Source organism: Nerophis ophidion, linkage group LG02, assembly GCF_033978795.1.
Source record: "Nerophis ophidion isolate RoL-2023_Sa linkage group LG02, RoL_Noph_v1.0, whole genome shotgun sequence".
Lineage (NCBI taxonomy): Eukaryota > Metazoa > Chordata > Actinopteri > Syngnathiformes > Syngnathidae > Nerophis > Nerophis ophidion.
Genome location: NC_084612.1, coordinates 47,596,709 through 47,619,839, shown reverse-complemented (window position 1 = coordinate 47,619,839; position 23,131 = coordinate 47,596,709). Strand labels below are relative to the sequence as shown.

The 23,131-nt window shown below is 39.7% G+C and overlaps 1 protein-coding gene across 3 annotated transcripts in view; it reads left to right on the top strand.

Moving 5' to 3' along the window:
• Positions 1-3,369: 3,369 nt before the first annotated feature.
• The window catches only part of LOC133541812 (immunoglobulin-like and fibronectin type III domain-containing protein 1), a 51,447-nt gene continuing 31,685 nt past the window's right edge, over positions 3,370-23,131 (top strand). The window contains exon 1 of one of the 3 annotated variants that reach the window (XM_061885426.1): positions 3,370-3,483. The gene's annotated coding sequence lies outside the window, so the exon portion shown is untranslated. The remainder of the gene's footprint in view (positions 3,484-23,131) is intronic. The other 2 variants (XM_061885432.1, XM_061885433.1) reach the window with 2 other exon arrangements.

Sequence of the window (23,131 nt, the reverse complement as noted above, 5' to 3'; positions counted from 1 at the left end):
GAAAAAGAGTGAGGAAGTTGAGGAATGCTCATCAAAGACTTTTTTGGAACATCCCACATGTGAACAGGCTAATTGGGAACAGGTGGGTGCCATGATTGGGTATAAAAGCAGCTTCCATGAAATGCTCACTCATTCACAAACAAGGACGGGGCGAGAGTCACCACTTTGTCAAAAAATGCCCGCGCAAATTGTTTGAGAACAACATTTCTCAAGCAGCTATTGCAAAGAAATTTAGGGATTTCACCATAATATCATCAAAAGGTTCAGAGAATGTGGAGAAATCACTGCACGTAAGCATGATATTACATACCTTCGATCCCTCAGGCGGTACTGCATCAAAAATCCACATCAGTGTGTAAAGGATATCACCACATGGGCTCAGGAACACTTCAGAAAACCACTTCCAGTAACTAAAGTTGGTTGCTACATCTCTAAGTGCAAGTTAAACTCTACTATGCAAAGCCAAACCCATTTACCAACAACACCTATAAAAGCCAGAAATGCTTTGCCACGCCCGAGCTCATCTATGAAGGACTGATGCAAAGTGGAAAAGTGATCTGTGGACTGACGAGTCCACTTTTCACATTGTTTTTGGAAACTGTGGACCAAAGAGGAAAAGAACCATCCGGACTGTTCTAGGGTCAAAGTGAAAAGGCAGCATGTTTGATGGTATGGGGGTGTATTAGTGGCCAAGGCATGGGTAACTTACACATCTGTGAAGGCACCATTAATGCTGAGAGGTACATACAGCTTTTGGAGTAAAATATAATATTATCATGGACACCCCTGCTTATTTCAGCAAGACAATGCAAAGCCACGTGTTACAACAGTATGGCTTCATAATAAAAGAATGTGGGTACTAAACTGGCCTGCCTGCAGTCCAAACATTGAAAATGTGTGGTGCAATGTGTAGCCTATAATAGCACAAGGGAGCTATTAGCTATTTAGCTATTCTTTGTCCTTCAGTGATAATGTTACTTGTAAGAAACTTATTTTATTTGTCGCCATGGATGGACATTAGCCACTAGCTAGATAGCCATGTCTTAAAGCAGCTCTTCCTGAGGGTGTTTCAGTGTTATAACTTCACCTTAATTTATACAAACCCCGTTTCCATATCAGTTGGGAAATTGTGTTAGATGTAAATATAAACGGAATAAAATGATTTGCAAATAATTTTCAACCCATATTCAGTTGAATATGCTACAAAGACAACATATTTGATGTTCAAACTGATAAACATTTTTTTTTTGCAAATATTTATTAACTTTAGAATTTGATGCCAGCAACACGTGACAAGGACGTTGGGAAAGGTGGCAATAAGTACTGATTAAGTTGCGAAATACTCATCAAACACTTATTTGGAACATCCCACAGGTGTGCAGGCTAATTGGTAACAAGTGGGTGCCATGATTGTGTATAAACGCAGCTTCTATGAAATGTTAAGTTATTCACATGGGGCAACGGTCACCAATTTGTAAGCAAATTGTCGAACAGTTTTAGAACAACATTTCTCAACGAGCTATTGCAAGGAATTTAAGGATTTTACCATCTACTGTCCGAAAATCATCAAAAGGTTCAGAGAATCTGGACAAATCACTGCACGTAAACGATGATATTACAGACCTTTGATCCCTCAGGCGGTACTGCATCAAAAACCGACATCAGCGTGTAAAGGATATCACCACATGGGCTCAGGAAGACTTTAGAAAACCACTGTCAGTAAGTACAGTTGGTCTCTACATCTGTAAGTGCAAGTTAAAACTCTACTATGGAAAGCAAAACCCATTAATCAACAACACAAAGGAACGCCGCTGGCTTCTCTGGGCCCGAGCTCATCTAAGATGGACTGATGCAAAGTGGAAAAGTATTCTGTGGTCTGAAGAGTCCACATATCAAATTATATGTGGAAACTTTGGCCATGGTGTCCTCCGGAACAAAGAGGGAAATAACCATCCGGATTGTTATAGGCACAAAGTTCAAAAGCCAGCATCTGTGATGGTATGGGGGTGTATCAGTGCCCAAGGCATGGGTAACTTACACATCTGTGAAGGCACCATTAATACTGAATGGTCCATACAGGTTTTGGTGCAACATATGCTGTCGTCCAAGCAACGTTATCATGGACGCCCCTGCTTATTTCAGCAAAACAATGCCAAGCCCCGTGTTACAACAGCGTGGTTTCGTAGTAAAAGAGTGCAGGTACTTTCCTAGCACGCCTGCAATCCAGACATGTCTCCCATCGAAAATGTGTGGCGCATTATGAAGCGTAAAATACGACAGCGGAGACCCCGGACTGTTGAACGACTGAAACTCTACATAAAACAAGAATGGGAAAGAATTCCACTTTCAAAGCTTCAACAATTAGTTTCCTCATTTCCCAAACGTATATTGAGTGTTGTTAAAAGAAAAGCTGATGTAACACAGTGGTGAACATGCCCTTTCCCAACTACTTTGGCACATGTAGCAGCCATGAAATTCTAAGTTAATTATTATTTGCAAAAAAAAAATTAAGTTTATGAGTTTAAACATCAAATATGTTGTTATTGTAGTGCATTCAATTGCATATGGGTTGAAAAGGATTTGCAAATCATTGTATTCCGTTTATATTTACATCTAACACATTTTCCCAGCTCATATGGAAACGGGGTTTGTACTTTTTACACCAAAATACGTCCATTCTCCCTTTTCTGTCTACACAATGTATCTGCTTGTAAATACTCTGTGTGTGTGCGCTGCCCAACATTCTCCTCTGCTTTTAAAAACTAGCAATGTCACGAGGCGAGGCGGTATAGTACCGGATGTGGTTAATTAGCATGGTGGTACGTTACTGGTATACCATACAAATCTGGTTGGGAGCGTGTCAGCCACAAGTCTTACTCTCCGCCCACCGAAACAAAGAATGTGAATGACTGAAAAGAGGGCTCCCTGCGTTCAGTGAATTTTGCTGCTAAATAAAAAGGTGCTGAGACCTCCTTCTCCCTGTTTAAAATTATTGCAACTTTAATTGATTGATTTTTAGTTATTGACTCACGGCCCAGGCCTCGTTGCTATCAAAACGTGTTCCAAGGTCCAAGTATAGTGTTTGTTTTGTTGCCTTGCTGTTTCCTTCAAGACTTCTGATTGGAGGAAAAACCAAACAACCTAGCCTCGTGTAGTTTGTTGATCGCACAATTTAAAACTTCAATGTTGTTGATTCGAACCAAATTTAAAACATTGACCGTCCTCAGGCGCAAAACACTACCATGTTGGACTGCACCTCTTCACAGACACATCAGGTGACCAACTCGGTAACGGTTACCGCGGCCATGTCTCCTCCCCCTTTTGGCCAGAGGTGGCGATTTAGGTCCAAAAAGCGAGGGCCTTTTTTGGCAGCGAGGGTGTGAGAAAACGTGGGTGTTTACTGCAGAGTCATTACAGACTTATAGGGGAGGGAGGCAAAGACTCGGACCGAGGAGCATACAGGCAGACCACCAGAGACCTGAGGTAAGATCATCAGTCATTCTCATCCTCACACGGGAAAATGGTAATATGTATGTATCAACATAAACTTGATGCATCTTTTCTTTTAAATATGTAGTTGCAAAGTTTTCATGTGAACTCTTCTGTTTGACCACACTGCATCGCTAGTTGCCGTTAAGTGCATGGTCGTTATTTATCAATACTTTTATTATGTGTTTGAAAACTGCCTTAGTTTTGTTGTCTTTTCATTCTAACACTAGCTTTAATGACAAATGTCAGACTGTGCCAAGAATATAAAAGATGCATCATAAACCCCCTGCAGCATCTCCACAAAAAACTAAAATAATCTACAGTGCCAGCTGGTGCGTCCACATGGCGACGTGCTTTTTAAACATGACCTTAACAAGGTCTTTTCAAGCACTTTTACGACACGCTCGGACCCTCGGAGTCTAGGTGAGCGGGTGGCGTTAACTGCGAAGTGCGCCCGCGTGGGGCGCAGCAGGAATGTGCTTGGTTTTTTGTGGCCCAAAACACGTACATGATCATAAGTTTACATACACATGTAAAGAACATAATGTCATGGCTGTCTTGGGTTTCCAATCATTTGTATAAATTTAATTTTTTTGTGATGGAGTGATTGGAGCACATTCTTGTTGGTCACAAAAAACATTCATGAAGTTTGCTTCTTTATGAATTTATTATGGTTCTACTGAAAATGTGACCAATCAAAAGTATACATACAGCAATGTTAATATTTGCTTACATGTCCGTTGGCCAGTTTCACTGCAATACGTTTTTGCTTCCATTTTTGACCACAAAATTGGTGCAGTTCAGCTAAATGTGTTGCTTTTCTTACCTGGACTTGTTTCTTCTGCATAGTCCACACATTTTAAGTCAGGACTTTGGGAAGGCCATTCTAAAACCTTCATTCTAGCCTGATTTAGCCATTCCTTTACCACTTTTGGGGTCCTTGTCCTGTTGGAACACCCAATCTCCGGGCTGATGATTTTAACTTGTCCTGATGAATTTGGAGGTAATCCTCCTTTTTTATTGTCCCATTTAAAGCAGCCGTTCCATTGACAGCAAAACAGGACCAGAGCATAATACTACCACCACCATGCTTAACGGTAGGGGAGGTGTTCCTGGGATTAAAGGCCTCACCTTTTCTCCTCCAAACATATTGCTGGGTATTGTGGCCAAACAGCTCCTTTTTGTTTCATCTGACCACAGAACTTTCCTCCAGAAGGTCTTGCCTTTGTCCATGTGATGTCAGATGAAACAAAAATGGAGCTGTTTGGCCACAATACCCAGCGATATGTTTGGAGGAAAAATGGCGAGGCCTTTAATCCCAGGAACACCAAGCCTACCGTCAAGCATGGTGTTGGTAGTATTATGCTCTGGCCCTGTTTTGCTGCCAATGGAACTGCTGCTTTAAATGGGACAATGAAAAAGGAAGACTACTTCCAAATTCTTTAGAGCAATCTAAAATCATCAGCCCGGAGGTTGGGTCTTGGCGCAGTTGGGTGTTCCAAGAGGACAATGACCCCAAACACACCTCAAAAGTGGTAAAGGAATGGCTAAATCAGGCTAGAATTAAGCTTTTAGAATGGCAACATATTTAGCTGAATAGCACCAATTCCGTGGTCAAAAATTCAAGCAGAAGCTTGTGGATGGCTACCAAAAGCGTCTTATTGCAGTGAAACTTGCCAAGGGACATCTAAGCAAATATTAACATTGCTGTATATATACTTGGGATTGGTCACATTTTCAGTAGACCCATAATAAATTCATAAAAGAAGCCAACTTCATGAATGTATGTGCTCCCATCACTCGATCACAAAAAAATGAGAAATGATAGGAAACTCAAGACAGCCATGACATGATGTTCTTTACAAGTGTATGTAACCTTTCAACCACGACTGTATATGCAAGTAGTAAAGTAAATGTCGGAAAAACTAATCTATTGATGTGATGTTGTTCATGTCATTTCACACAAAAAAAATTAACCTTTAGAAATAGTCTAAATAGCTAACAAATGTATTTTTAATTGCAAGTTCAATTTAACACAAACATTTTTTTACACGAAAAAAAAATATGGTTTAAATTTAGCGAAACATAATAATAATAATAATAATAATAATAATACTAATAATGATAATAATAATAATATTAGATTTTATTTGTAAAAATCACTTTACATTGAGCTAACAACCTCAAAATAAAAATATAATAAAATAAATACATTAAAAATCAAAACTAGAACAGCCTTATATCCAATATTAGCATGCATAAAAATCTAAACATATTGGAAGGGTTGGTGGAATTTTTTAAATGTGTTTATTTTTATTTTTTTTACAGAGACTTTACAAATCTGTTAAAATGCTGGTGATGTGAGAAGTTTTATTTTGGCGTGTGACTGACCATGTCTATTTAAACAGTTTTGTAAGGTTACCCCCTCATAGGACACACACAACCCACTGGTTTTGGGTCAGGTTTGTTTGGAGACGGTAACTAAACAAAAAAATATCCATAAAACAAGGAATGAAACATGAGAAAAGATTCCATAATGCAGTCTGCTGAAAATGATGGAAAGCGCCACTTTACATAGCAACTGAAGCTGTGGTCAAAGTTGGAATTTCTACAAAACACATTTTAAAAGATATTCAACACTCTACTGCCATCCGGCTAAATGACAGCGCAACCCCCTAATTTGTCACGTTTCATGTGTCTGGTAAACCACGACGAATGGGGCCATAAGCATCCCCTTCCTACGTAGTAAGAAAAGATCAAGTACTTTACTGGCGCATATTTTCCCCAGGCTTGGCAGGGCCATGTAAAATGGCCAGTGGCCTTTAGTTTAACACAGGTGACCTAGACGGGGTCTGGATTTGACTGATATAGCACAAATCTGTAGGGGTACTTCATACTTTGAGTTTTTGGGGGAATTTTAGATTTTAAAGTTAATCCTTTTAAACTGTAAGTATATTAGTTATAATTAATGAATACTATTCAGTGCTAATATTTAAGTGGGCCCTGGGCCTCTTTGTTGTGGAAAAGGTGAAGAAGCCCAGTCGTGTGTGTAGGAGTTATTTGTGTCTGACTCATTATGTAAGTAATCTTATAACCATAGGGCCTTGGGCCCCATTGTTGGGCTGCCAATACACTTTTCTACCACTTGTGGCAGTAACAACAACACCAAACAAACAGAAAAAGTCTGGGGATCAATTATTTTCTTAAGCGCCAAAAATAGGACTTAAGTGGTAAAGTTCTATTTTCATTTGCACGTTAATTTTATTTGAGAAACTTGTATATTATTATTAATTATTTATTTAGATCAAATGTATTTCTTTGAGAAATGTTAATCATATGAATATTTATATTTTGTCAGTTTTTATGAGTCACTTATTTTGCAATATTTTTGATTTGTAATTATTTTTAAGTTTATCCTTTTAAACTGTAAGTAGGTTGGATATAATTATTGACTACAATTCAGTGTTAATATTTGAGTGGGCCACGGGCTTCCCTATAGTGGAAAAGGTGGGCCCGAGATCAAAAAGTTGAAGAAGTCTGGAGCTCAACTCATTTTCTTAAGCGCAAACAAATATGAATAAAGTGGTGAAACTGTATTTTAATTTGCATGTTAATTTTGTTTAAGAAATGTAAATACTAATATTCATTAGTGATTTGGATCAAATGTATTCAATTTAACAATGTTAATCATATGTAAATTATTTTTTCGTCAGTTTTTATGAATCACTTCCTTTGCAGTATAATTGATTAGTAATTATATTTAGGTTTTAGATTTTTTGTTTTATCCTCTTAAATTGTAAGTAAGTTAGATATAATTATTGAAACCAAATCAGTGTTAATATTTGAGTGGGGCCCCGGTCCCCTCTGTTGTGGAAAAGGTGGGTGAAAAAGGTGAAGAAGCCCTGTATTTAACCATTAAAATGAAATGATTCATGTCCAGTGTGTAGAAGTTATTTGTGTCTGACTAATTATGTCACTAATTATAAAACCATAGGGCCGGGGGCCCCATTGTTGGGCTGGCAAAAAATATATTTCTCAGCTATGGTCTGTATGAGCTGCAGCGGTACTCAGTTTTAATATACTTTTCCACCACTTGTGGCAGTAATGACAACACCAAACAAACAGTAGAAGTTTTTCTTTAGGACAAAAAAGATGACTAAAGTGGTGAAGATGTATTTTTATTTGCATGTTAATTTTATTTAAAAAACGTACATACTATTATTCATTATTGTTTTAATAAAATATATTTATTTCAGCAATGTTAATAGTATGTAAATTTATTTTTTGTCAGGTTTTATGAGTCCCTTCTTTTGCAGGATATTTGATTAGTATTTTTTATTTTTTTGGTTTTAGGTTAATCCTTTTAAACTGTAAGTAGGTTAGATATAATTATTGACAACAATTCAGTGTTAATATTTGAGTGGGCCCCGGGCCCCTCCATAGCGGAAAAGGTGGGCCCGAGGTCAAAAAGGTGAAAAAGTCTGGAGCTCAAGTAATTTTTGTAAGCGCAAAAAAATATGACTAAAGTGGTGAAGATGTATTTTCATTTGCATGTTAATTGTATTTAGGAAACTTATACACTATTATTCATTATTGATGTAGATCAAATGTATTTTTGAAGTGAAGTGAATTATATTTATTTAACGCTTTTCTCTAGTGACTCAAAGTGCTTTTACATAGTGAAAACCAATATCAAAGTTACATTTAAACCAGTGTTGGTGGCACTGGGAGCAGGTGGATAAAGTGTCTTGCCCAAGGACACAACGGCAGTGACTAGGATGGTGGAAGTGGGGATCGAACCTGGAACACTCAAGTTGCTGGCACGGCCACTCTACCAACCTAGCTATACGCCCCATCACATTTATTTTAGTAATGTTAATCATATGTAAATATATGTTTTTGTCTGTTTTTATGAATCACTTATTTTGCAGTATATTTCATTAGTATTTATTTTTAGTTTTTAGGTTTATCATTTTAAACTGTAAGGAGGTTGGATATGATTATTGAATACAATTCAGTGTTAATATTTGAATGGAAAAAGTGGGTGAAAAAGGTGAAGAAGCCCTGTATTTAACCATTAAAGAGGAACATTATCACGATTTCAAAAGGGTTAAAAACAATAAAAATCAGTTCCCAGTGGGTTGTTTTATTTTTTGAAGTTTTTTCCAAAATATTACCGGTCCCGGAGTATCGCTAAAAAAAGCTTTAAAGTGCTTTTTTTTCGCTCTCTGCGAAGACACTAACCATTTTCCTGTGACATCACACAGTGCTGCCAATGTAAACAAACAATGGCGAATAGCACATCAAGATATAGCGACATTAGCTCGGATTCAGACTCGGATTGCAGCGGTTTAAGCGATTCAACAGATTACGCATGTATTGAAACAGATGGTTGGAGCATGAAAGTATTGAAGAAGAAACTGAAGCTATTGAGCGAATAGCTATTGACGCTATTCATTGCCATAGCATGGCCGAATAGCTGCGTTAGCATCGCCGCTAAAATGTGCGGACCAAACGATCAGGACTTTCACATCTTGTGACACTGGAGCAACTTAAATCCTTCGATTGGTAAGTGTTTTTTTCGCATTAAATGTGGGTGGAAGGAAACGTAATATAGTTGCAAATGCATCTGCAGGTTATCCATACATCTCTGTGCCATGTCTGCTTTAGCACCGCCGGTAAATAGAATGTTAGCATCGATTAGCATAGCATGTTAGCATCGATTAGCTGGCAGTCAACATCAACAAAACTCACCTTTGGGATTTCGCTGACTTCATCGTTGCAAATGCATCTGTAGGTTATCCATACATCTCTGTGCCATGTCTGCTTTAGCACTGCCGGTAAATAGCATATTAGCATCGATTAGCATAGCATGTTAGCATCAATTAGCTGGCAGTAACGCCGCATCCAAATATGTCTGATTAGCACACAAGTCAACAACATCAACAAAACTCACCTTTGTGATTTCGTTGATTTTATCGTTGCAAATGCATCTGCAGGTTATCCATACATCTCTGTGCCATGTCTGTCATCACCGGTAAAATGTGCAGACACTCCGGCACATTCAATGGGGGTCTGGTGGCAGACACTTTCGCATCTTCGGGCCAGTGGTGCAACTTGAATCCCTCCCTGTTAGTGTTGTTACACCCTCCGACAACACACCGGCGAGGCATGATGTCTCCAAAGTTCCAAAAAATAGTCGTAAAAACGGAAAGTAACAGAGCTGAGACCCGGTGTTTGAAATGTGTTGAAAATGAAAATGGCAGCTGTATTACCTCGGTGACGTCACGTTCTGACGTCATCGCCAAAAGAGCCATAAACAGAAAGGCGTTTAACTCGCCAAAATTCACCCATTTAGAGTTCGGAAATAGGTTAAAAAAATATATGGTCTTTTTTCTGCACCATCAAGGTATATATTGACGCTTCCATGGGTCTGGTGATAATGTTCCCCTTTAAAATGAAGTGATTCATGCCCAGTGTGTAGGAGTTATTTGTGTTCGACTCATTATGTAAGTAATTATATAACCATAGGGCCGGGGGCCCCACTGTTGGGCTGCCAAAAATGATATGTTTCTCAGGTGTAATACACTTTTCCACCACTTGTGGCAGTAACGACAACACCTAATGAACAGAAGAAGTCTGGAGCGCAATAATTTTCTCAAGCGCCAAAAAAATGAATAAAGTGGTGAAGCTGTATTTTCATTTGCATGTTAATTTATTTAAGAAACTTATATATTTTATTCATTATTGATTTAGATCAAATTTATTCATTTTAGCAATGGTAATAGTATGTACATTTATTTTTTGTCAGGTTTTATGAGTCACTTCTTCTGCAGGATATTTGATTAGTATTTTTTTTAGGTTAATCTTTTTAAACTGTAAGTAGGTTGGATATAATTATTGAATACATTTCGGTGTTAATATGTGAGTGGGCTCCGGTCCTCTCTGTAGTGGAAAAGGTGGGCCCGAGGTCAAAAAGGTGAAGAAGTCTGGAGCTCAATCATTATCTTAAGCGCCAAAAATGGGACTACAGTGGTGAAGCTGTACTTTCATTTACATGTTATTTTTATTTAAGAAACATATATTTTATTATTCATGGTTGATTTAGATCAAATGTATTAATTTTAGCAATGTTAATCAAATGTAAATTGTTTTTTTTGTCAGTTTTTATGAATCACTTTCTTTGCAGTATATTTGGTTAGCATTTATTTTTAGGTTTTAGATTTTTGGTTCTTATGTTTATCCTTTTAAACTGTAAGTAGGTTAGATATAATTATTGACTACAATTCACTGTTAATAATAGAGTGGAAAAGGTGGGTGAAAAATGTGAAGAAGCCCTGTATTTAACCATTAAAATGAACAGATTCATGTCCAGTGTGTAGGAATTATTTGTGTCGACTCATTATGTCACTAATGATATAACCACAGGGCCAGGGGCCCCATTGTTGGGCTGCCCATACACTTTTCCACCACTTGTGGCAGTAACGACAACACCAAACAAACAGAACAAGTTTGGAACTCAAGTCATTTTCTTAAGCACCAAAAATAGGACTAAAGTGGTGAAGCTGTATTTTCATTTGCATGTTAATTTATTTAAGAAAGTTATGTATTATTATTAATTATTGATTTAGATCAAATGTATTTATTTTAGCAATGGAAATAGTATGTACATTTATTTTTTTGTGAATTTTTATGAATCAATTATTTTGCAGTATATTTGATTAGTATTTATTTTTAGTTTTTAGATTTTTTGTCTTTAGGGTTATCCTTTTGAACTGTAAGTAGGTTAGATATAATTATTGAAACCATTTCGGTGTTAATATTTGAGTGGGGCCCCAGCCCCCTCTGTTGTGGAAAAGGTGGGTGAAAAAGTTGAAGAAGCCCTGTATTTAACCATTAAAATGAAATGATTCATTTCCAGTGTGTAGGAGTTATTTGTGTCTGACTCATTATGTCAGAAGGGTGTTTTGATGCACATCATATGTCACCAAGTTAATAATAGCGCCTGATAGTTTATGGTTGTTCTAAAGATGGACCAAGCTGTGAGTCAGCGTGCCAAACTGACCTTTCACCTTCAACGAAAAGGGAAAGCCTCCGATGCGGTGTGACCACACTGTAACGTTCGTGATGACTCAAACACACAGTTAGAATAGAAAGGTCGGTCGAGGTCGGTCACACTTCTGACAAGTGACATTTCGTCAAACACGCCCCGTGGGCGCCCTTAATCCTTGACAAAAAAAACAACCCTCCATCCGGTTAGTCCTGTCAACTGACATTTGTCCTTCTCGCTGAAGCCATCATGGGTGTAATTAAATATTATTGTATGGGCCGCTGCCGCAAATGGCGTAAACAGATCATTAAAAAAACGCTGATGTATCAAAGTCAATTTAAAAAACAACACGTGTCATGTGTCGCACAGCCAGCTGAAATGGATATGAAGTGAAAAAAGGATTTTAATCACCATGAAAAGGTGATGTAAGTCTTTTTTCAGCCATGCTTTTATTTTGGGCGCGAGAAACTGCAAGCAGGTGCATAGCACACAGCCATAACTCCTCATTAGCACACTTTTGTTTTTGTTCTACTCTAATTCCCTGTTCATACCCTATTTTTCTGACTATAGGGCACACTAATAATCCTTTCATTTTCTCCAAAATCGACAGTGGGCCTTATAACCCGGTGCGCCTATTGTACGGAATAATTCTGGTTGTGCTTACCGACCTCAATGCAATTTGATTTTTACATGGTGAAATGATAAGTGTGACCAGTAGATGGCAGTCACACATAATAGCTACAGTGAGGGCCACAAGTATTTGCACACTTAGAAATCATCGAGAGGTGTAAAATGTTTATCATAGATGTATTTCCACTTTTAGAGACATCATCTAAAAAGAAAAATCCGGAAATCACATTGTATGATTTTTTTAATGATTTATTTGTATGTTACTGGGGTTCATAAGTATTTGCACACATGAGGTCATCAGAGACAACAATCTTAATGTCATCGGTCTCAGCGAAACTTGGCTTAAACCGGACGACTTTTTTGCGCTAAATGAGGCATCTCTTCCTAACTCTTCGTATGTGCATATTACCCGTCCCATTAAAAGGGTTGGGGGGTCGCACTAATATTCAACGAAAACTTCAACCTTAGTCCTAACATGAATAATACATATAAATCGTTTGAGGTGCTTACTATGAGGTCTGTCACACCGATGCCTCTAAACCTGGCTGTTAACTATCGCCCCCCCCAGGGCCCTATTTGGACTTTATCAGTGAATTTTCACGTCGATAATATAATTATAATGCGGGACTTTAATATCCATATGAAGACCCCATCGGACCCACCGTGCGTAGCGCTCCAGACTATAATTGATAGCTGTGGTCTTACACAAATAATAAATGAACCCACGCATTGCAACGGTAATACAATAGACCTAGTGCTTGTCAGGGGTATCACCGTTTCCAAAGTTATGATACTCCCGTACACTACAGTAATGTTCGATCATTACCTAATAATATTCGAGGTTCAGACTCATGTTCGTCAAACTAATAATAATAATAACTGCCATAGCAGCCACAATATTAATGCTGCCACAACGACAACTCTTGCTGACCTACTGCCCTCAGTAGTTGCACCATTCCCAAAGTATGTGGGCTCTATTGATAACCTCACTAACAACTTTAACGACACCCTGCGCGAAACCATTGATAGTATAGCACCGCTGAAGTTAAAAAAAGGCTCCAATAAGGGGTACCCCATGGTTTCCAGAAGAAATTAGAGCTCAGAAATTATTATGTAGAAGGCTGGAACCCAAATGGCGCACGACTAAACTTGAGGTGCACCATCAAGCATGGAGTGATAGTTTAATAACTTATAAACGCATGCCCTCCAAAATAGTTTCTCTTGTTTTGAGGAAATAACATTAGAAGAATTGTTACAACGTGTAAATGGAATAAAACATACAACATGTTTACTTGACCCACTTCCTGGGAAAATTATCAAGGAGCTCTTTGTATTATTAGGTCCATCAGTGCTAAATATTATAAACGTATCACTCCTCTCTTGCACTGTTCCCCTAGCATTCAAAACAACGGTTATTTATCCCCTCTCTAAAAGACCTAACTTCGATCCTGACCTCAGGGTAAACTACCGACCGGTGTCTCACCTTTCCTTTATTTCAAAAATGTTCCCAAAAAATTGTTGCAGAGCAGCTAAATGAACACTTAGCGTCTAACAATCTTTGTGAAACCTTTCAATCCGGTTTCAGGGCAAATCACTCTACGGAGACAGCCATCGCAAAAATGACTAATGATCTATTGCTAACGATGGATTCTGATGCGTAATCTATATTGCTGCTCCTCGATCTTAGCGCTGCTTTCGATACCGTCGATCATAATATTTTATTACAGCGTATCAAAACATGAATTGGTATGTCAGACTTAGCCCTGTCTTGGTTTAACTCTTATCTTACTGACAGGATGCAGTGCGTCTCCCATAACAATGTGACCTCGGACTATGTTAAAGTAACGTGTGGAGTTCCCCAGGGTTTGGTCCTTGGCCCTGCACTCTTCAGCATATACATGCTGCCGCTAGGTGACATCATACGCAAATACGGTGTTAGCTTTCACTGTTATGCTGATGACACCCAACTCTACATGCCCCTAAAACTGACCAACACGGCGGATTGTAGTCAGCTGGAGGCGTGTCTTAATGAAATTAAACAATGGATGTCCGCTAACTCCTTTGAGTCACACATTAAAAGCGTTACTAAAACGGACTTCTTTCATCTCCGTAATATCGCTAAAATTCGCTCCATTTTGTCCACTAAAGACGCCGAGATCATTATCCATGCGTTTGTTACGTCTCGTCTAGATTAGTGTAACGTATCATTTTCGGGTCCCCCCATGTCTAGCATTAAAAGATTACAGTTGGTACAAAATGCGGCTGCTAGACTTTTGTCAAGAACAAGAAAGTTTGATCAAATTACGCCTATGCTGTAAATACCTCTATATACATATATACTGTGAAGAAAATAAGTATTTGAACACCCTGCTATTTTACAAGTTATTCCACTTAGAAATCATGGAGGGGTCTGAAATGTTCACGGTAGGTGCATGTCCACTGTATGAGAGATAACCTAAAAAGAAAAAAATCCAGAAATCACAACCAATGATTTTTTAACAATTTATTTGTGTGATAAAGCTGAAAATTAGTATTTGAACACCAACATTAATATTTGGTAGAGTAGCCTTTGTTTGCAGTTACAGAGGTCAAACATCACCTGTAGTTCTTCACCAGGTTTGCACAGACTGCAGGAGGGATTTTGGCCCACTCCTCCACACAGATCTTCTCTAGATCCGTCAGGTTTCTGGGCTGTCGCTGAGTAACACAGACGTTCATCTCCCTCCAAAGATTTTCAATTGGATTTAGGTCTAGAGACTGGCTAGGCCACTCCAGAACCTTGATATGGTGTTCTTACGAAGCCACTTCTTGGTTTTCCTGGCTGTGTGCTTTGGGTCATTGTCATTATGGAAGATCCAGCCACGACTCATCTTCAATGATCCGACTGAGGGAAGGAGGTTTTTGGCCAAAATCTCACAATACATGACTGTAGTCATCCTCTCCTTATTACAGTACAGTCGTCCTGTTCCATGAGCAGAAAAACACCCCCAAAGTATGATGCTAACACCCCCATGCTTCACAGTACGGATGGTGTTCTTGGGATGGTACGCATCATTCGTCTTCCTCCAAACACGCTTTGTGGAATTATGACCAAAAATGTCAATTTTGGTCTCATCTGTCCACAAAACTTTCTTCCATGACTCCTCTGGATCATCCAAATGGCCATTGGCGAACTTAAGACGGGCTTTAACATGTGCTGGTTACAGCAGGGGAACCTTCCATGCCATGCATGATTTCAAACCATGACGTCTTAGTGTATTACCAACAGTCACCATGGAAACAGTGGTCCCAGCTCTTTTCAGGTCATTGACCAAGTCCTGCCGTGTAGTCCTGGGCTGATTCCTCACCTTTCTTAGCATCACTCAGACCCCATTAGGTGATATCTTGCATGGGGCTCCCCTCCGATTGAGATAGACCGTCATGTTTGGATTATTCCATTTTCTAATGATTGCTCCAACAGTGGACCTTTTTTCAAAAAGCTGCTTGGCAATTTCTCTGTCGCCCTTTCCATCCTTGTGGAGTTGTACAATTTTGTCTCTGGTGTCTTTGGACCGCTCTGTGCTCTTAGACATGCTGAATGTTTGGGTCTTACTGATTGTATGGGGTGGACAGGTGTCTTTATGCAGCTAACGACCTCACACAGGTGTATTTGATTCAGGATAGTACAGTGGAGTTGAGGAGGACTTTTAACAGGTCTTTGAGGGTCAGAATTGTAGCTGATAGACAGGTGTTCATATACTTATTTTCAGCTGTATCACATGAATAAATTGTTAAAAAAAATCATAGATTGTGATAGCTGGATTATTCTTTTAAGGTTATCTCTCATACAGTGGATATGCACCTACCGTGAATATGTCAGACCCCTCCATGATTTCTAAGTGGGAGAACTTGCAAAACAGCAGGGTGTTCAAATACTTATTTTCTTCACTGTACATACATACTGAATCGCCTGCACTGGGTTCCTGTGCACTTAAGATGTGACTTTAAGGTTTTACTACTTACATATAAAATACTACACGGTCTAGCTCCAGCCTCTCTTGCCGATTGTATTGTACCATATGTCCCAGCAAGAAATCTGCGTTCAGAGGAGTCCGGCTTATTAGTAATTTCCAGAGCCCAAAAAAAGTCTGCGAGCTATAGAGCGTTTTCCGTTCGGGCTCCAGTACTCTGGAATGCCCTCCCGGTAACAGTTCGAGATACTACCTCAGTAGAAGCATTTAAATCTCACCTTAAAACTTGGGACCCGGGTTGGACCGCTCGCCTGTGTATCGGCTGGGACATCTCTGCGCTGCTGGTCCGCCTCCGCTTGGGGTGGTTTCCTGCTGGCTCCGCTGTGGACGGGACTCTCTCTGCTGTATTGGATCCACTTTGGACTGGACTCTCACCGTTGTGTTGGATCCACTATGGATTGAACTTTCACATTTTCATGTTAGACCCGCTCGACATCCATTGCTTTCGGTTCCCCTAGAGAAAGGTTTGTCCACATATGCGGTCTTCTCCAAGGTTTCTCATAGTCATCAATGTCACCGACGTCCCACTGGGTGTGAGTCCCACTGGGTGTGAGTTTTCCTTGCCCTTATGTGGGCCTACTGAGGATGTCGTTGTGGTTTGTGTTGTGGGTTGTGCAGACCTGAAGAGAGCTGGGACCACTGTTTCCAAGGCTACTATCAGTAGAACACTATGGCTTAGTGCTTTAAAATCATGCATCACACGGAAGGTTCCCCTGCTTCAGTCAGCCCATGTCTGAAGTTTGCCAATGGCCATCTGGATGATTCAGAGGAGTCATGGGAGAAAATTAATGTGGTCAGATGAGACCAAAATATAACTTTTTGGTATTGTAGCGTTGGACGGGATTCTTTATGAGTCTCTACTCAAAGATGTCAAGAAATGCTGACACGCTGTATGATCATTACCAGCTTTAATTATCATGTTAATTTTGAACACACCACACATGTGAAAGCAATGCCTACTTAGTCAACAGCCCCACAGGTCACACTTATGGTGGCCACATAAACAACACCAACACTGTCACAAACATGCACCCCATTGGGAATCCACACCAAACAAGAACAACAAAAGCATTTCGGGAGAACATCAGCACCGCAAAGCAACATAAACACAACAACACAAATATCCAGAACCCCTTGCAACAGCAACTCTTCCGGGACGCTACAGTATAAACTCCACTCTTCGGGTTTGGAGGGAAAAAAAAGATCACTATCATCCCAAGAACGCCATCCCTACAGTGAAGCATGGGGGTGGAAGCATCATGCTTTGGGGGTGCTTTTCAGCAAAGGGGACAGGACGACTGCCTTATATTAAGGAGAGGATGAACGGGGTCATGTGTTGAGAGATTTTGGCCAACAACCTCCTTCCCTCAGTCAGAGCAATGAAGATGGGTGGTGGCTGGGTCTTCCAACATGACAATGACAGCCAGGATAACCAAGGAGTGGCTCCATACCAAGCATACCAAGGTTCTGGAGTGGTCTAGTCAGTCTCTAGACCTAAATCCAATAGAAAATCTTTGGAGGGAGCTGAAACTTTGTGTTGCTTGGCGACAGCCCCGAAACCTGACAGATCTACACAACTCCCGTTGCCTCAACAGAGCAAAAAGCATCACCAAGGACAGCACACACCCTGCCTTCCACCTGTTCCACCTGCTACCATCGGGCAGGCGCGACAGGTGCTTTAGGGCCAAAACAAACAGGCTCAGAGACAGCTTCTTTCCCAGAGCTGTCGCCATCTTGAATTCTAACTTATAATAAATTATTCACCCCTATACAATATCCTACCTTAATACCCAACTGTGCAATACTACCCTTCGAGTGCAATACGTCCGACACTGATTGTTATTACTGCGGTACTCTTGTCTTGTTCTGTATATTGTACAGTATTTTGTATTTTATATATTATACAGGATTGCTTATTATTTTTATTGGATAGTAGACTGTTTATTTCAATTCTTAGTTTTGTCTTTAGTACCTCTTGTGTAATTTATTTTTTATCCCATATTTGTTTCCACTACCGCACCTTAAGTTGGACTCCTTAATCTCCTTATATGCAAATATAATGACAATTAAGTCCATTTTATTCAATTCTATTCTATTCTATTCTATTCTATTCTATTATATTCTATTATATTCTATTCTATCTAGAGATGATTTGTCTGAAGGAGTGAGCCGAAATCCCTGTTGTCGTGTGTGCAAACCTGGTGAAGAACTATAGGAAACCTTTGACCTCTGTAATTGCATTCTGCACTAAATATTAACACTGATGTTCTCATACTTATGAACCCCAGTAACATACAAATAAATCATACCAAAAGTCATCTGGTATGATTTCCGGAATTTTCTTTTTAGAGGATGTCTCTAACAGTGGAAATACATCTATGATGAACATTTCACACCTTACCCTCATTTCTAAGTGGGATAACTTGCAAAATTGCAAGGTGTGCAAATATTTGTGGACCTCACTGTACATGTAGACTGCAATATGATGGCAGCAAAAAACACCAAAACTTTAAATGTTCCATTGAGAATAATCACACACGGCGCTCAAAAATCTGTCGGAATGTTTTTAGTAAGACTTTGGTAAGCTATGAAGCCACACCACTTAATGGATTAAACATACCAGTTTTATCATGGTGTGTGAATAAGGACCGCAAAAATGGCACCTATTAGCAGATATATTATCTGCCGTTTTATTTCACAATATTATGCAAATCCAACTTTTCTTCCCTTCTGGTACCTGCTGATGTGTATTTGGAATCTGCATAAGTCCTGGAAGTGTTCGCGAAACCGCCTTTGTAGTCCGTGCTGACATCGTAGTCATAAGCTGCTTTTTCTATACCTTCTTATGTTACAATTATCTATTGCCATTGCCATTTCTAACATGAGTTAAGTTCTTACTTATATCTGTCAATAGACTCACCATGAAAGCATTAAAACGTACCGGTGTAGTGAGTTTACATTATTCACCTAAGGAACTTTAGTTATTAGAGGTTTCCAGCGTTGTTGTTAAAAGTTAAGTAGCAATGGTGTCACACACACTAGGTGTGGTGAGATTATCCTCTGCATGAGACCCATCTCCCATACCCCCTGGGAGGTGAGGGAAGCATTGAGCAGCAGCCGTGGCCGCGCCTGGGAATCATTTTTGGTGATCCAACCCCCAATTCCAACCCTTCATGCTGAGTGCCAAGCAGGGAGGTAATGGGTCCCATTTTTTATAGTCTTTGGTGTGACTCGGCCGGGGTTTGAACTCATGACCTACACATTTCAGGCCACTGAGCAAGTTGCACTAGTGAGCCACGGATGAGATGTTGCCCTGGCATTGATTGACAAAATACCTGAATTGACCTGCTCATCAGCAGTGCGCCTTATAATTTGGTGCGCCCTATGGTCCGATAAATACGGTAATTTAAATTATGAAAACATCGACCTCAGACCAGCTTGTGCTGCAACGTTTTGAGACCTTTTTTTAATAATTCTGCAGATCACCACTCAATTAATGCCTATCTTAGCTGCATTCAGGTGGAAGGCGGGATACACCCTGGACAAGCCCACCTATTCTCCCGGGACGGTATAGCTCGGTTGGTAGAGTGGCCGTGCCAGCAACTTGAGGATTCCAGGTTTGATCCCCGCTTCCGCCATCCTAGTCACTGCCGTTGTGTCCTTGGGCAAGACAATTTACCCACCTGCTCCCAATGCCACCCACAAAGTGCTTTTACATTGTGAAGTTCAAATGTAACTCATATATTGAATTTCACAATGTAAAAGCACTTTGAATCACTCGAGAAAAAACGCTATATAAATATATTTCACTTCACTCCCCTGACTAAAACCAAAACATTTTTTCGCATGTTAAGACGAAATAATACACACTGACGGACCGGTTGACAATGGTTTATGTCAGAATAATTGTATATAAGTTATCGCAAAACTTTGTGTTTCAATGAGTTCCGGCGAGCAGACAAAATCTGTCTTTGATCTTACCAATCAAAAGGCTTGTAAAACTCCAGTGTTGGATGGGAAGCGACAAGAAGGTGTCGGTTTCTTTGATGTATTGTAATCCATAGGAAGAATTTATCTTGACCCGAGATCTACAATGCGGCGAAGAAGCAGGACCTGACCCCCCTCCAGGCACCTTTTCTTTGAACTGTTTTGTGACCAAAGGCAACGGCTGTTTACGACCACCCTTCCTTTTAAAACCGCTGTTGCCATGTAATCAGGGAAAGTCCAAACAAAAGAGAAGGCGTACAATCTTTCGTCAGTGCGTGGTGGAACACTGTACAAGGATAAAGGTCTACACATTTCTCCTCATTGAGCCAAATTTAATCTGTCTCTGTTTAATTCCTTGCTTCTTTGTCTGTTTTATAGATGTCATCAGCATTTGAACCTGACAGTTTATATTTTTCACAATTACAAAGTTTATGAAATGAAAATGTTCACCAACCCGGATAAAATGATTGGTGTTTACGACGGTCAGTCGCCCGGTCTCACCAACACGTACAAAAGCAGTCCAAGACTAGCAACAAACACTTTACAGTCTTGTTGTTATGATAGATTATACATTTACTGACAGCTGAGGCCAGCAATGCAAATTTCTGTTATTAGCTAACAACACCTAAGGCTAGTACACGTAATTATGTCATTACGAACGGGAGTCCGTCAAATAGACTTTAACCTTGTTTCTGCTTGTTTGCTGGTCCTAACCCCCAAGGAATCATTCAATGTTATGAAGGTTATAGGTCCGAGGACCCGAAAGGGGTTTCAGTCATTAAAGTCATAAATATATATATTTTTTTTTTTACTTTCAATGTTTAAATCTGTAGATAAACTTCAGATCTATCTGCAGATGTAAAGTTTCCATGTTTTTATTTGATGTTTTATGCACTTTTTATCAAAGAAAACACATTTACAGAATTCACAACAAAATTGATTTTGAGTCATTATAATTGTTTGAGGATTGACCGTTTGAAAAAAAAATGGACATTTGAAGACCCTTGGACCCTTTAGGGTCCCAATCATAAAAGTGTTTTAAGTAAGTCATACATTATTATTATGTTCTATTTATTTTGTTACGCCGGTTCGGCATCGTGGTACCGGGTTCGATTCCCTCGAGGATGCGTCAAGTGAACACAGCAAAGGTAAGATATACACAATTTATTTAAATAACAAAAAGAGCTATATCACAAAAATGCTGGAGCTAGTAGAATAAAACAAACAAAGAACGCTAGCATAAAAGCTAGGATATACAACAATGACAAATAAACTGGCACGTAGGCACATAAAACAGTAAAACAAAAACTTCAGCATGAAAACTGGAATGAACAATGAATGGCTAGCCTGAAAAGCTTAGCGAGAATATAGATACTTGAGAGTACTGCAGGCGTAACTCGTTGCGTGAAAAGCAAATCATGAACCCAGGCTGAACAAACAAAAGAGGACGGCTTATAAAGTGACGGTGATTATCTGTAGCAGATTTAAATACAATATTTAAATTAAAAAAAAAGACATTAGAAGACCCTCAGACCCTTGAGGGTCCCAATCATAAAAGTGTTGAATGTACGTCATACATTATTTGTATTTTTTTATTGTTTATTTCAATGCTTAAATTTCTATATGAACTTCAAATATATCCATTGATATTACTTTTTTTTTTTTTAATTATGTTTTTCTGTATTTTATGCACTTTTGGTCACACAAAATTCTCAGATGTCAAATGTTTGATGTGAAGTAGTTGGAGCCTTAAATAGGTCAATACTTCACAACAATATTGGTTTTGATTCACTAATATTGTTTGAGGATTGACCGTTTTAAATTAAATATATTTAAAAAAAAATGACATTAGAAGACCCTTAGACCCTTGAGGGTCCCAATCATAAAAGTGTTGAAAGTCTATCATAAGTTATTATTTATATATATTTTCTTTATTTCAATGCTTAAATCTGTATATCAACTTCAGATCCATCCATTGATATACATTTGTTTATGTTTTTGTATATTTGATACAAATTTGATCATATAAAATTCTCAGAAAACAAATTCTTGATGTGAAAAAGTTGTAGCCTTCAATATGCAGGAAGTTTTCTCACAATGTGCTGCATCATGGATGTAAGGCTTTTGTCAAATCCCAACTCCGTTTTACCACCATAACTATCTTTATCTCCTCCCTGGGTCACCTGGAGATGGGGGGGAGCTACGTGCGGCTGCTTTTTGTGGATTATAGTTCGGCATTTAACACCATTATTCCTGATAGACTGGTGTCCAAACTGTCAGACCTGGGTCTCTCGAACTCGCATCTGCATGTGGATTAAGGACTTCTTATCCAACCGCCCCCAGAGGGTGCAGTTGGGTCGCCACATGTCATCAAGCCTGCACCTCAGTACCGGCTCTCCACAAGGCTGCGTGCTGAGCCCCCTTCTCTACTCCATCTACACATACGACTGCACACCTGCCCACTCCAGCAACTCCATCATCAAATTTGCGGATGACACCACCGTAGTGGGGCTCATCTCGGAGGGAGACGAGGCTGCATATCGGGTGGAGAAGCTGTCGGATTGGTGCAAAGTCAACAACCTGGTCCTGAACACCTCCAAGACCAAGGAGCTGGTCATAGACTTCAGGAGGAAAAAAACGGACAACCTGCCCCTGATCATCAGTGGTGACTGTGTGGAGAGGGTCTCCGACTTCCGCTCCCTGGGAGTCCACCTGGCCGACGACGTATCCTGGAGCACCAACACCACGGCTACCATCAAGAAGGCACACCAGAGACTGCACTTCCTGAGAATACTCAGGAACAACCACCTCTCACAGGAACTGCTGGTGTCCTTCTACCGGTGCTCCATTGAGAGCATCCTGACCTACTGCATCTGCGTGTGGTTCAGCAGCTGCACGGCCGCAGAGAGAACGCCCCCCCCCGGCTGACCTGTACAGCTCCCGCTGTCTCAGGAAAGCACAGAGC